Source organism: Pan paniscus, chromosome 9 (assembly GCF_029289425.2).
Source record: "Pan paniscus chromosome 9, NHGRI_mPanPan1-v2.0_pri, whole genome shotgun sequence".
Lineage (NCBI taxonomy): Eukaryota > Metazoa > Chordata > Mammalia > Primates > Hominidae > Pan > Pan paniscus.
Window position 1 is genome coordinate 45,356,663 of NC_073258.2, and position 11,375 is coordinate 45,368,037.

Sequence of the window (11,375 nt, forward strand, 5' to 3'; positions counted from 1 at the left end):
AAGTGTTGGATTAGAACTAGGGATGGCAAAATCCTGCTACAGGCACAACCACTCACCCCCTTCCATGCCCACTAGACCCTCTAATGAACCATAGCTGTCTCTCTCTAGAAAAAACTTTGGAATTCTTCCCACCCAATGCTCTTAGCAGCCACAACCAAAGGGTCAGAGGTGACTCTTACAATGAACCCAATTTGCCATCCGTCAATTAGATGTTTAAGATTCCTTTCCACTTTAATATCCTATAATTCAAATCTAAGCAAGCTTGTTTGGCCATATGGAGGTACATTTTTCTGCAAAATCAATCCCAAGAAATCCTACTGCTCACAGGCAAGCAGGTAACCCCTGCTTCCATAGCAGAGACAGTCACTAATAACACTTGCTTCAATTGGGACAAATAGTTTTCCCCCAGAAACTAATTCAAGGCTACCTTTTTCAGGCTCTTTCGACGACTGCTAGAGTTGGTCCCTTGAGTAAGCTGAGTATTGTGGTGCCCTTCAGTTCCTATGCCATAGAAGCTTGAACCTCATTCATTGATCCACTAGCCCTAAGGCTTAAAACCAGTCTGGCCTGGCTTGGAGCCTTTAGATCACTCTCTATCTTCTGGCCAATAAGAATGAGTTTCTAGGCCAGGCATGGCGGCTCACGCCTGTAATCCCAGCACTTTGGGAGGCTGAGGCTGGTGGATCAATTAAGGTCAGGAGTTGAGGTCAGGACCAGCCGGGCCAAGCCCATATCTACAAAAAATACAAAAATTAGCCAGGCATGGTAGCATACACCTGTAATCCCAGCTACTGAGGGAGGCTGAGGCACAGGAATTGCGGGAACCCAGGACGCAGAGGTCGCAGTGAGCTGGGATCGCACCACTGCACTCCAGCCTGGGCGACAGAGTGAGACTCCGTTTCAAAAAAAAAAAAAAAAGAAGAGTGAATTTCTGAGGTCTCTGATGTGGTTATGGTCTTCTAGCTCTCGAGCCCTTCAGCCTCATTCCTCCTCAGGCATTCATTCCTGACCTGTCCCTCATGCCTTTCTGTGTCTCCTGTCTAAGCGTTCTTGCTCCCCATGCCTGATGGGAGTTGAATGCACCTTTTCCTACAATGTGCACTCACCCCTCAGAACATGTTCTCCTCCAGCCACTCCAGGTACAAATCCAGTAAAATCCACCCTGAAGTCAGGAACACTCCCCATTGGCAGGCCCATGAGATGGGCATTTCTGCTGAGGAAGAAAAATACACAAATATCCAGATATAGAAGAGGACCATGAAAGATGCCCAAACCCCTATGGAGAAATGTGGCATTGTCTCAACTTCCTCCCAAAACCACGAAGAGGAGTTTTTTAAATGACATGATCCCATAAGGACAAAGGAAATTGGAGAAGTATGAGCAGAGGAGAAAAGCCAACAACATTTTAGAAGCTGAAAGTTGATGAGCAGTGACTGTCCTAGTTAGCCAGAGAATATGAGCTAAAAGAGAACTTTATTACATGGGCCCTGTAACAGGAGACTTAAAAACACCGTGGAAAATGTCTCCAAATGTGTGTTCTTAAAAGTTGCCTGTTCAGGTACTTGTCATCAAAATAACTTCCCTTTCAATCCAAACATCTTAATGTCACCATCACTGACTACAATTTCCTTCTGACTCCATATCTCACAATGGTGGTGCCCTGGGGTAACTGGAGTGCTTTAAACCCCTTTAAACTCCAGTGGCCCACTACCGAAGTCACCCAAATAAATACACGATGGAGGTGAAAATGGTGTGCTGGGTATGCAAGCACTGAACAAGATAACTCTCCAGTCCTCCAACCCTCTGCTCCAATCACCATCCTAAGCCCCTCACTCTCCAATACAAACTCTGGAGTGACCACTGGAATCTCAGCCACCGGTTCTTCTTAATATTCCTCCTCAAGTTAGCATCATGGCCCCCTTTAAAAGTCATCTCCATGCCTACTCTGAGCAATCATTTCATCTGGGTCAGGGGTCTGGATCTCAATAGAAGTGGAGGGTATACCAGTAATATTTATTTTTATGGAGGCTTTTCTGGAGTTATATCTAAGATAGTGTGGCCAGAGACATGCCTGCGAGGATTTGCTTTAGTAGAGACAGAGTTTAGGAAAGCTAGAGGCCCAGAAAGTTAATACATCCATTAGACAGTCTTTCTACTGGGTGCTTGGATGCTAGAGAGTCTGAAATGGCCCCTGAGGGCACTGCTGAGTGTATAGGAAGCCATGCACATTTTGCTCCAGATATCTAGAAGTCAGAACTTATATTTATAGGGGGTAAAGTCTTGACTCCAACTTGTCCTGAATTGTCCTCAGTTTATGTTGCATGATGTAATAAAAAGACCCAGAGCTTTGAATTTATGGATATGGGTTTCAAGCCCAAATCTACCAATTTACCTGTGCAATCTTGCTTGATCATTCTGGACCTTGATTTCCTCAGCTGCAAAACAGAGGCAATAATAATACCAACCTTGCATAGTTGTGTCTAGGATTTTAAATAATATATGTAAAAATTTTTCAGTGCAATGCTAATTACACAGGAGTCCCTGAGGAAGTGATAGATATCTTTTTCTTCTCACTTAGGCAAAGGCCCATTTCACTGCCACATGGAAGTGAGTATTCCACAAGAATACTCAAGGTAGGGTAAAAATTTTCCTTTAAAAATACCTTAAAATCATCTGACATGTTTGAATAAGTTTTTTATTTAATTGAGGCCCCACAGTTCTGGGCTCTACAATGGAGAAAAGGAAAAAAAATAACGGATTTAAGAGCAGGAGTTACCAATCAACCGCCTTCTCAAAAAAGAGTCTCCAATTCCTAAAGAGATGAGTTCTTCATGGGACCAACCAGGATGAATTGCATGCAAAATGTGCTCCAACTGAAGGGATCAACCTGTAATTCTCAGTCTTCTTATAAAAAACCCAAACGATTAATTCAGAATCACTTGAAATGGAGAATATTTTTAAGAGCTCTCCAGTGACCCTAGTGTACAGCCAGGATGAAAAGCCACCCTCTTTTTAAAAAATGACCTATTGGATGGAGTAAAAGTATTTTACTCATTTAAATATTTGAAATACCTTCCAAACACAATCAACTAAGTCTCAGCATAGTTGCTGCTAAATCACTTGTCAGAAAGTTCTGACACAAAGTCATCTTCTTAAGCAGAGGTGCCTCAGGTTATCTGAGTGTGTTGAGGCCAAAAGGAGATAACACCAGGCCCAAAAGAAGAGGCAGGTCTGCAGTTGAAGAAGCAGGTAATCTAAAGTTTCAAAAAGGAGATAAGGCAGAAGCAGAGAGAAACTTTGGAAGTAGGGCAGAGGCCAGTTTGATCACAAGACATGAAGATGCAGAACAAGGTAGCCACAGAATGACTCTTGTGGGCAGCACACACACGCCACATTAAATATAGCCTGGGCCAGGTGTGGTGACTCATACCTGGAATCCCAGCACTTTGGGAGGCCGAGACAAGTGGATCACTTGCACCCAGGATTTCGAGGCCAGCCTAGGCAACATGGTAAAACCCCATATCTACAAAAAAATACAAAAAATTAGTCAGGCATGGTGGCACGGATCTGTAGTCTCAACTACTCAGGAGGCTGAGGTGAGAGGATTGCTTGTGCTGGGGAGGTCAAGGCTGCAATGGGCTGTGATCATGCCACTGTACTCCAGCCTGGGTGACAGAGTAAGCTTGGAGTGCAGTCTCAAAAAAAAAAAAAAAAAAAAAAAACCTGCAGCCTGCACCACTCCTACTGGTAGGCTTGCTCTAGTATCAGCACTTCAAGCAGGTGATAACACTATGAAGTTTATTTTTCATTGCTAGGTGTGGTGGTTGTCCTGCTTCAGAGTAAAAATGCACTTTCTTACTCCCTTTGAAGTGAGATGTGGACCTGTGCGTTGATCTGTCCAAGAAAATGTGACCAAAAATGACCTGGACACTTCCAATGGGAGTTTAGAAGCCAGTGCACAATTTATCACTGATCCTTTTCCTGCTTCAGTCATCATGGAAGCCCAGGTCAGGATGGAACTCCCACCAGCCTGGATTGCTGATTAAGGATGCTCCATGTTAGCACAAAAAAATGAGTTGTTGTGTTAAACCACAGAAATTTGGAGGTGGTTTCTTATTGCAACATAACTAGTCTCCATGGCTTGAGATTACTAATGGGATTTTTCTAGCTTAGAGTTTCTCAATTTTGGTAGGATTGACATTTGGAGTTAATGCTTTCTTTTTTTTTTTTAATTATACTTTAAGTTTTAGGGTACACGTGCACAACGTGCAGGTTTGTTACATATATATACATGTGCCATGTTGGTGTGCTGCACCCATTAACTCATCACTTAACATTAGGTATATCGACTAATGCTATCCCTCCCCACTCCCCCCACCCCACAACAGGCCCCAGTGTGTGAAGTTCCCCTTCCTGTGTCCATGTGTTCTCATTGTTCAATTCCCACCTATGAGTGAGAACATGCTTTCTTGTGGGGATTGTCCTGTGCATTGCAGGATGTTAAGTGGCCTCCCTAGCCTCTACCCACTAGACAGCAGCAGCACCCCACCCCAAGTTGTGACCATGAAAAATGCCTCGACCAGTATGATTCCACTTATGTGAGGTACCTAGAGTAGTCAAAATCATGGAGACAGAAAGTCAAATGATGGTTGTCAGGGGCTAGGAGAAGAGGGAAATGGGGAGTTAGTGTTTAATGGGTACAGAGTCTCAGTTTTGCAAAATGAGAAGAGTTATATGGATGGATGGTGGTGATGGTTGCACACCAGTGTGAATGTGCTTAGTGCCACTGAACTATACACATGATATGGTTCAAATGGCTAATTTTATGTTAGGTGCTTTGCCACAATTTTTGAAAATGGAAAAAAAAAGTGTCTCCAGACATTGCCAACATACTCGGGAAGGCAAAATCGCCCCTGGTTGAGAACTAGTGTTCCAGCTGTAGCACAACACATTCAATTGTATAATATGTGTAAAAACATGGGCCTAGGGCTCAGCCCTGCTTTTTGCCATTAAGGGTTAGAATCTCATCTCTCCTAAAATATTTTTTATCTACTCAGATTTTAGGCCAGGATCAAAAGGACAATTGACCTGTTTGATCTAGAAAAAAGCCCCTGTCTATGGACTCAAAACTGGTGTGATATAAAACTGCAAAAACTCTTACATTGTTTTAAGCTTTCCATCTGATAAACAGTACAGTAGAGATTCCATTTGGGATAATTTTTCCTGAAACCTACTTGTTTTTCATGCTGATTCTACAGTTAAGGGGCCTGGTCTTAACATGTGTTGAAGCAAAAGAATGAGAAGAGCTGAGGGAGACATCAGAGACTTTCCAAATGACAGAATTGCAAATCTTCTGGACAGTCCTCCCCTGAGGAAGGGGTAGCTTATACTTTGAATGCATCTTGAGGAGTATTCTCCACACCTGAGGAATAAATTAAGGCTAACACGGTTGGCTCCACTCTTGACGAATTGAATTCCATGCTGGGACTGAGGCAGCAGAGGGCTTTTTACATCCACCTCCACCACCACCACCCTGCCTAAGTCATCTCGGAGAATCCTCTTTCTATCTCAGTATTGGGCCTACATTCTTATGCTTCAGCCCTTTTCCATAATGACCCCTCCAGATTGCCACACTCTAGAACAACTACATAGAAGGCGGCGCTACTGCTGTGTGGACACCTCATCTCAAAGTGAGGGGTCGGCTCACATGATCACAGGGCTCCTCTCTCTGGCCTTCTAAAACATTCTCCGGGTTAAGGCTAAAACTGCTTCCCCAAAGCCCCATAATAGGCATGAACAGATTATCCTCCCCTTCTTGGTTCCAATGGCTGGAATCCTTAACTAATCCTCTCCCCACAAAGTAGGGCTGATTTCACAAGCTGTTACTTCAGCTGCTTGCTCTGCCATCTGCTCTTGATTTGCTTGGTGAACACCTCCAGGGTGTTCAGAGCTGCCCTGTCACACTTCACCCCACTCAGCTTCTGGTCCCCCACCCTCAAACACATCTGCATCTGCACAACCCTCCCATGCTCCCGTTCTGCCCACTGTTGATCCATCCATCTGTGCTCCAGGCCCCAGCACCTTGGGAGCTTATGCTGTCAATTACTTGCGCTTAGTTCAGAATCTTTAGCCTCTCCACGTCCATGGCTCTTTCATTTACTCAATGTAGTAACATGTTTAAACCTCTCCCATCCTGGAAAAAAAAAAAAAGTCATACATTCCTTTAACCCTATCTCCCTCTCTAGCTTAAAGTAATCTGTAATCTTCCTGGCCATTTATTTACTCCATGTCCCAGGTTGAACCGTATTCACACACTCCCAAAAATTCATGTTCTTCCTAGGAATCTTAGAATGCGACTTTATTTGGAAATAGGGTTGTTGCAGATGTAATTGGTTAGGAGTGGACCCTTAATCTACTATGACTGGTGTCCTTAGAAGGAGAGGAGAGGGAACACAGACATACACACAGAGAGGAGGCCATGTGATGATAGGGGCGGAAACTGGGTGATGCATCTACAAGCCAAGGAATGTCAGGACTTGCAGAAACCCCAGAAGCAAATGGAAAGGCACGTAACAGATTCTTCCTAGCATCTTCAGAGAGAGCGTGTTGCTGCCTACACCTTGTTTTGAACTTCTAGCCTCCAAAACTGTGAGAGAATAAATTTCTGTTGTTTTATCAAGACACCTAGTTTCTGTTATTTTGTGACAGCAGACCTAGAAACTGAATATACCCGTTAAACCACCGCGGTTTTCCTTTTGGTTCCAAGATTCTTTCATGTATGACCTGTGAGAGCCAAATCCAGTCTTTATTTGGCCTCTCTGGAGCACATGCGACTCATTTATTCCTTGTTGTTGCTCCTCCCCAACATCCTTCTTGGCCTCCTTCATTGCTTCCTAATCTCACAGCCATCTACCACACAGTGGAGTCCCTGGGTTCATCACCACGTCCTCCCACTCTGTTCATGCTCCACTGCAATCTCATCCAAATGCCAGCTCTCCTCCTACCCCCATGCTGATGATTCCCCAAGCCCTCTAGCCCAAGCGTCTCTCCTGAGATCTACTTTTGAGTTCCCCACTGCTTCCTGAACATTTCCACCTAGAACTTCTACAAGCACCTCAAAAACTACATGGCTAAAATGGAAGTCATGGTCTAGAAGCCTCCTTCCCAAATAAACTTACTTTTCCTCCTGTAACCGGAATGTCTATGAGAGGCTTCACATTCACACAGGGGCATAAGCCAGACACCTGGCATCTTCTTGGGCTTCTCCCCTGCACCCTTCGCCATAGTCACTGAGGCCAAAGGACTCTGCCTATAAGGGTTCAGGGAATGCATCCTCTGCATCCCTGCTGCAGCTGCTTTAGCTCAACCTCTTACTACCTCTTGTGACTAGTGGAGACATCCACTACACCCAACTTTGATGCTGCTCTGGGAGCACTTTCTTATACCACCTTGTTTTTTTGTTTTTTTGTTTTAATTTTATTATTATTATACTTTAAGTTTTAGGGTACATATGCACAACGTGCAGGTTTGTTACATATGTATACATGTGCCACGTTGGTGTGCTGCACCCATTAACTCGTCATTTAGCATTAGGTATATCCACCAGCTTGTTTTAAGTCACTCCCCTGCTTCAAATGCTTCAGGGGTTCCTGGTCGCCTGCAGGATGACGTCCTTAGCATTCCTCCACTTGAAATAACAAGGCCTTATAGCATCTGGCTCTCAGGAGTTTAGAGTGAAGGGACTCTGCATTCAGCTCCAGAACCTACCACATACTTGCTGTGTGGCCCTGGGCAATGTACTTACTCTCTCGGGGCCTCAGATTCCTCATCTGAAAATGGGGATAATAACAGTACCTACCTCATAGGGCTGTTGTAATGATCAAATGAGCGAATATGTTCAGAGTACCTGGAACTGTGTCCAGCATGTAGTAAGTGGGCACTAAATATTAACTGCTGTTGCCATAAGTATTACCTTTCTCCACTCATTTCCATACAGCTTCCCATGTACGTTGTTTTCCGGCCAAGCAGCACACTCTTCCATCTCAGAATTTAAAAAAAAAAAAAAAGAGAGAAAGAAAAAAAAAGTCCTACCTGTGTTCCCCTGGCTCTTGGCCTTGACACACACTGTCTGGAATACCTTTCCCACCACCTCTTATCCCACGGTCCCTATGAACATACTTCGACTCATCTTCTCTACCCTAAGTACCCTCCCCTGCCATCAAACATGCTCTTCATTGAGCCTTCATAAGGCCCTTGTGCTCACCTCTATTGGAGCACAGATCACACTGCATTATAAAGGACCATCTCCTGTCTCTCTGTCCATCTTTCAGAGTTTGCCTTATTGATCTTAGTGATGTCAGCACGTGACACTCAGCTGGACAAAGAAAGCAGGCTCAATAAAGGCTTTAGAGTTCAGTAAAGAATTGTATAAAGGCATAAAATAGAGATGGGATACAAATATTTCCCAGGCTGCCTGGGATAGTCCTGGTTTAGGCCATGGTCCTGATATAATTACTAACAACACCATCTTTCACTGTCAAAAGTATCTCCTTTGGACAATACATTATAAAGTCACTCTAGGTATTAGAGCTGTGATTCTCACCCTATCAGGCACGATTTTCTCTTTGTTTAACAGCTATTTTAGAATATCCTATGCACTATCTTTAAATGAAATTGATAGGCAATAGAAACTGCCAGTAACAGAATTTCCAAAAAATCAATGTAATAACCTAAAAAGAATGCTAAATGGAAAATGAAGGAGATTTTTAAAAAGTAGCTTAAACTAAAATTATATGTGCAGTATTTTGACATATAAATGCATAGGTAAGTGACTTATGCTTCTGGCCAAGATGGAGTAACAGAGACCAAAATTACCTTCTGACCTAAAACAACAAAAATACTGGACAAAATATATGAAACTATGGCCCTCAAGCAGCAAAGGGAATCAATCACTGGAATCAAGCAACAAAGGGCAGTGATCCTTAAGAGATGAGAAACAAAGGAGGCTAGCCCCAAAAGTTTCCAGGCCACAGCACGGGAAGGAAGAATGCAGATGGAGCTCAGAGATCTTCCTGAGTTGAGAAGACAGAACTGTAAGTCTGGGAAGGCCAGTGTGGCTAGAATTCACAGGACAGAATATTGAGGAGGAGAGGGCTGTACAGAGACAGAGCTCTGGAAATCCAAAGAGAATACTTATCCTCCTTGACTATTTAATGGAGTAGTGATCAGAGTATGCAGGTAAGAAACCTGCCTGAGAGGCCGGGCGCAGTGGCTCACACCTGTAATCCCAGCACTTTGGGAGGCTGAGGCAGGTGGATCACAATGTTAGGAGATCGAGACCATCCTGGCCAATATGGTGAAACCCCGTTTCTACTAAAAATACAAAAATTAGCTGGGCGTGGTGACAGGTGCCTGTAGTCCCAGTTACTCAGGAAGCTGAGGCAGGAGAATCGCTTGAACCTGGGAGGCCAAGGTTGCAGTGAGCCGAGATCATGCACTCCAGCCTGGGCGGCAAAGCAAGACTCCGTTTCAAAAAAAAAAGAAAAGAAAGGAAAAGAAAAGAAAAACAGGAAAGAAAACTGCCTGAGAATAGAAAAAGAATCATCTGCAAAGATTAAAGGGATTAGAGGATTCCCAGTGCTCACAGGGAACAGTCCCTGTTAACATCAGTCAGAATAGAAAATCTCATAATTCATGAAGATAGAGTACTTAGAAGGGTTCTGCCACAGTAGTGAGCAAAACAACCCTAGACCAAATACTATTCTTATCACCTATCAAAACTTACAGTCAAGGTCTGGAAGGCTCAAACTTTTCCAGGTAGCCTAACTGTATAACAGAACAAAGCTCAGGAATATTTATGGAAATATAAAAACATGCAAGAAGCCAATAAGGTAAAATTGGTGATCTCTGTCATCTAATCAAAAATCATCATGGATGTGAAGAGGCAAAAAATATGACACATAATGAGGATAAAAATCAATGATAGAATTAGTAGATAAGATAATAAAATTAGCAGATAAGTATGTTTGAAGCATTGATGTTACTGTATTTCATATGTTCCATAAACTAGAGTAAAGATTGGGCCTTTAAACTATGGAAGATATAGGAAAAAACCCAAATTGAATTTCTAGAAATGAACATTACAGTGTGTGAGATGAAAAATACACTGGATGGAACTAACAGCAGACTAGAAATTGCAGAATAATGGCTGGGCACGGTGGCTCACACCTGTAATCCCAGCACTTTGGAGGCCGAGGTGGGAGGATCATGAGTTCAGAAGATCGAGACCATCCTGACTAACACGGTGAAACCCTGTCTCTACTGAAAATACAAAAAATCAGCCAGGTGTGGTGGCAGGCACCTGTAGTCCCAGCTGCTGGGGAGGCTGAGGCAGGAGAATGGCATGAACCTGGGAGGTGGAGCTTGCAGTGAGTCGAGATAGCGCCACTGCACTCCAGCCTGGGCAACAGAGTGAGACTCCATCTCAAAAAAAAATTAAAAAGAAAGAAATTGCGGAATAAAATACAAGTGAATTTTAAAATATAGTGATAGAAATTATCCAAAATAAAACACAGGGAGAAAAAATGCTAAAAAAAAAAAAAGGTAGATCATCATGAAGCTGTGGGACACCTTTAAGCCACCTAATATAAGTGTATTTGGAATTCCTGGGAGAAGGAGGGACAGAAAAAATACTTAAAGAAATAAAGGTTGAAAATTGTTCAAATGCTCAGGCAAAACTAACCTGCAAGATGAAGAAGTAGTCAGATGTTTACATTTAAACACATAAATCACTATGGAATTGACAGCTATGGATGCAGACCACTGCCAGAGGTGTTATTTGGGTGACTCAAACTTGAATACTGTATGTGCTTTTCCTGCTTGGGTGGGACTGCCTGGTATATTCCAGGATGTTCATCATCCCTAGACCTTGCCTAATAAATGTAGTAATACCACCAATCACTGTGCCTGCCCCCCCACCCAAAAAAAATACTCTCTAGAGTGCAGTGCCACTTCTTTGAGAATGATTGGTCTAGAATACACCAAGGATCCAAAAACTGTGGCCTGCTTCTGTATGGTCTGTAAGCTAAAAATAGTTTTACATTTTTTAAAAGTTGTAAAGGAGTAGGAAGAAGGGGAAGAAGAAACGGAGGAGAAGAAAATAAAGCAGGAAGAGGAGGAGGGAAAGTGAAAGTAGAGAAGAAGTAGAAGAAATAGTAGTACTAGAAGAAGGAAGTGGGGAAGGGAAGGGCAGCAGAGGTGGAGAGAAGCAACAGAGACTTTATGTGGTCCATAAAGTCTAAAATAAGATTTTGCTGATCACAGGCATAGATTCCAGGGGGAAAAGGGATATCATTCTTTTTTTTTTTTTTTTTTTT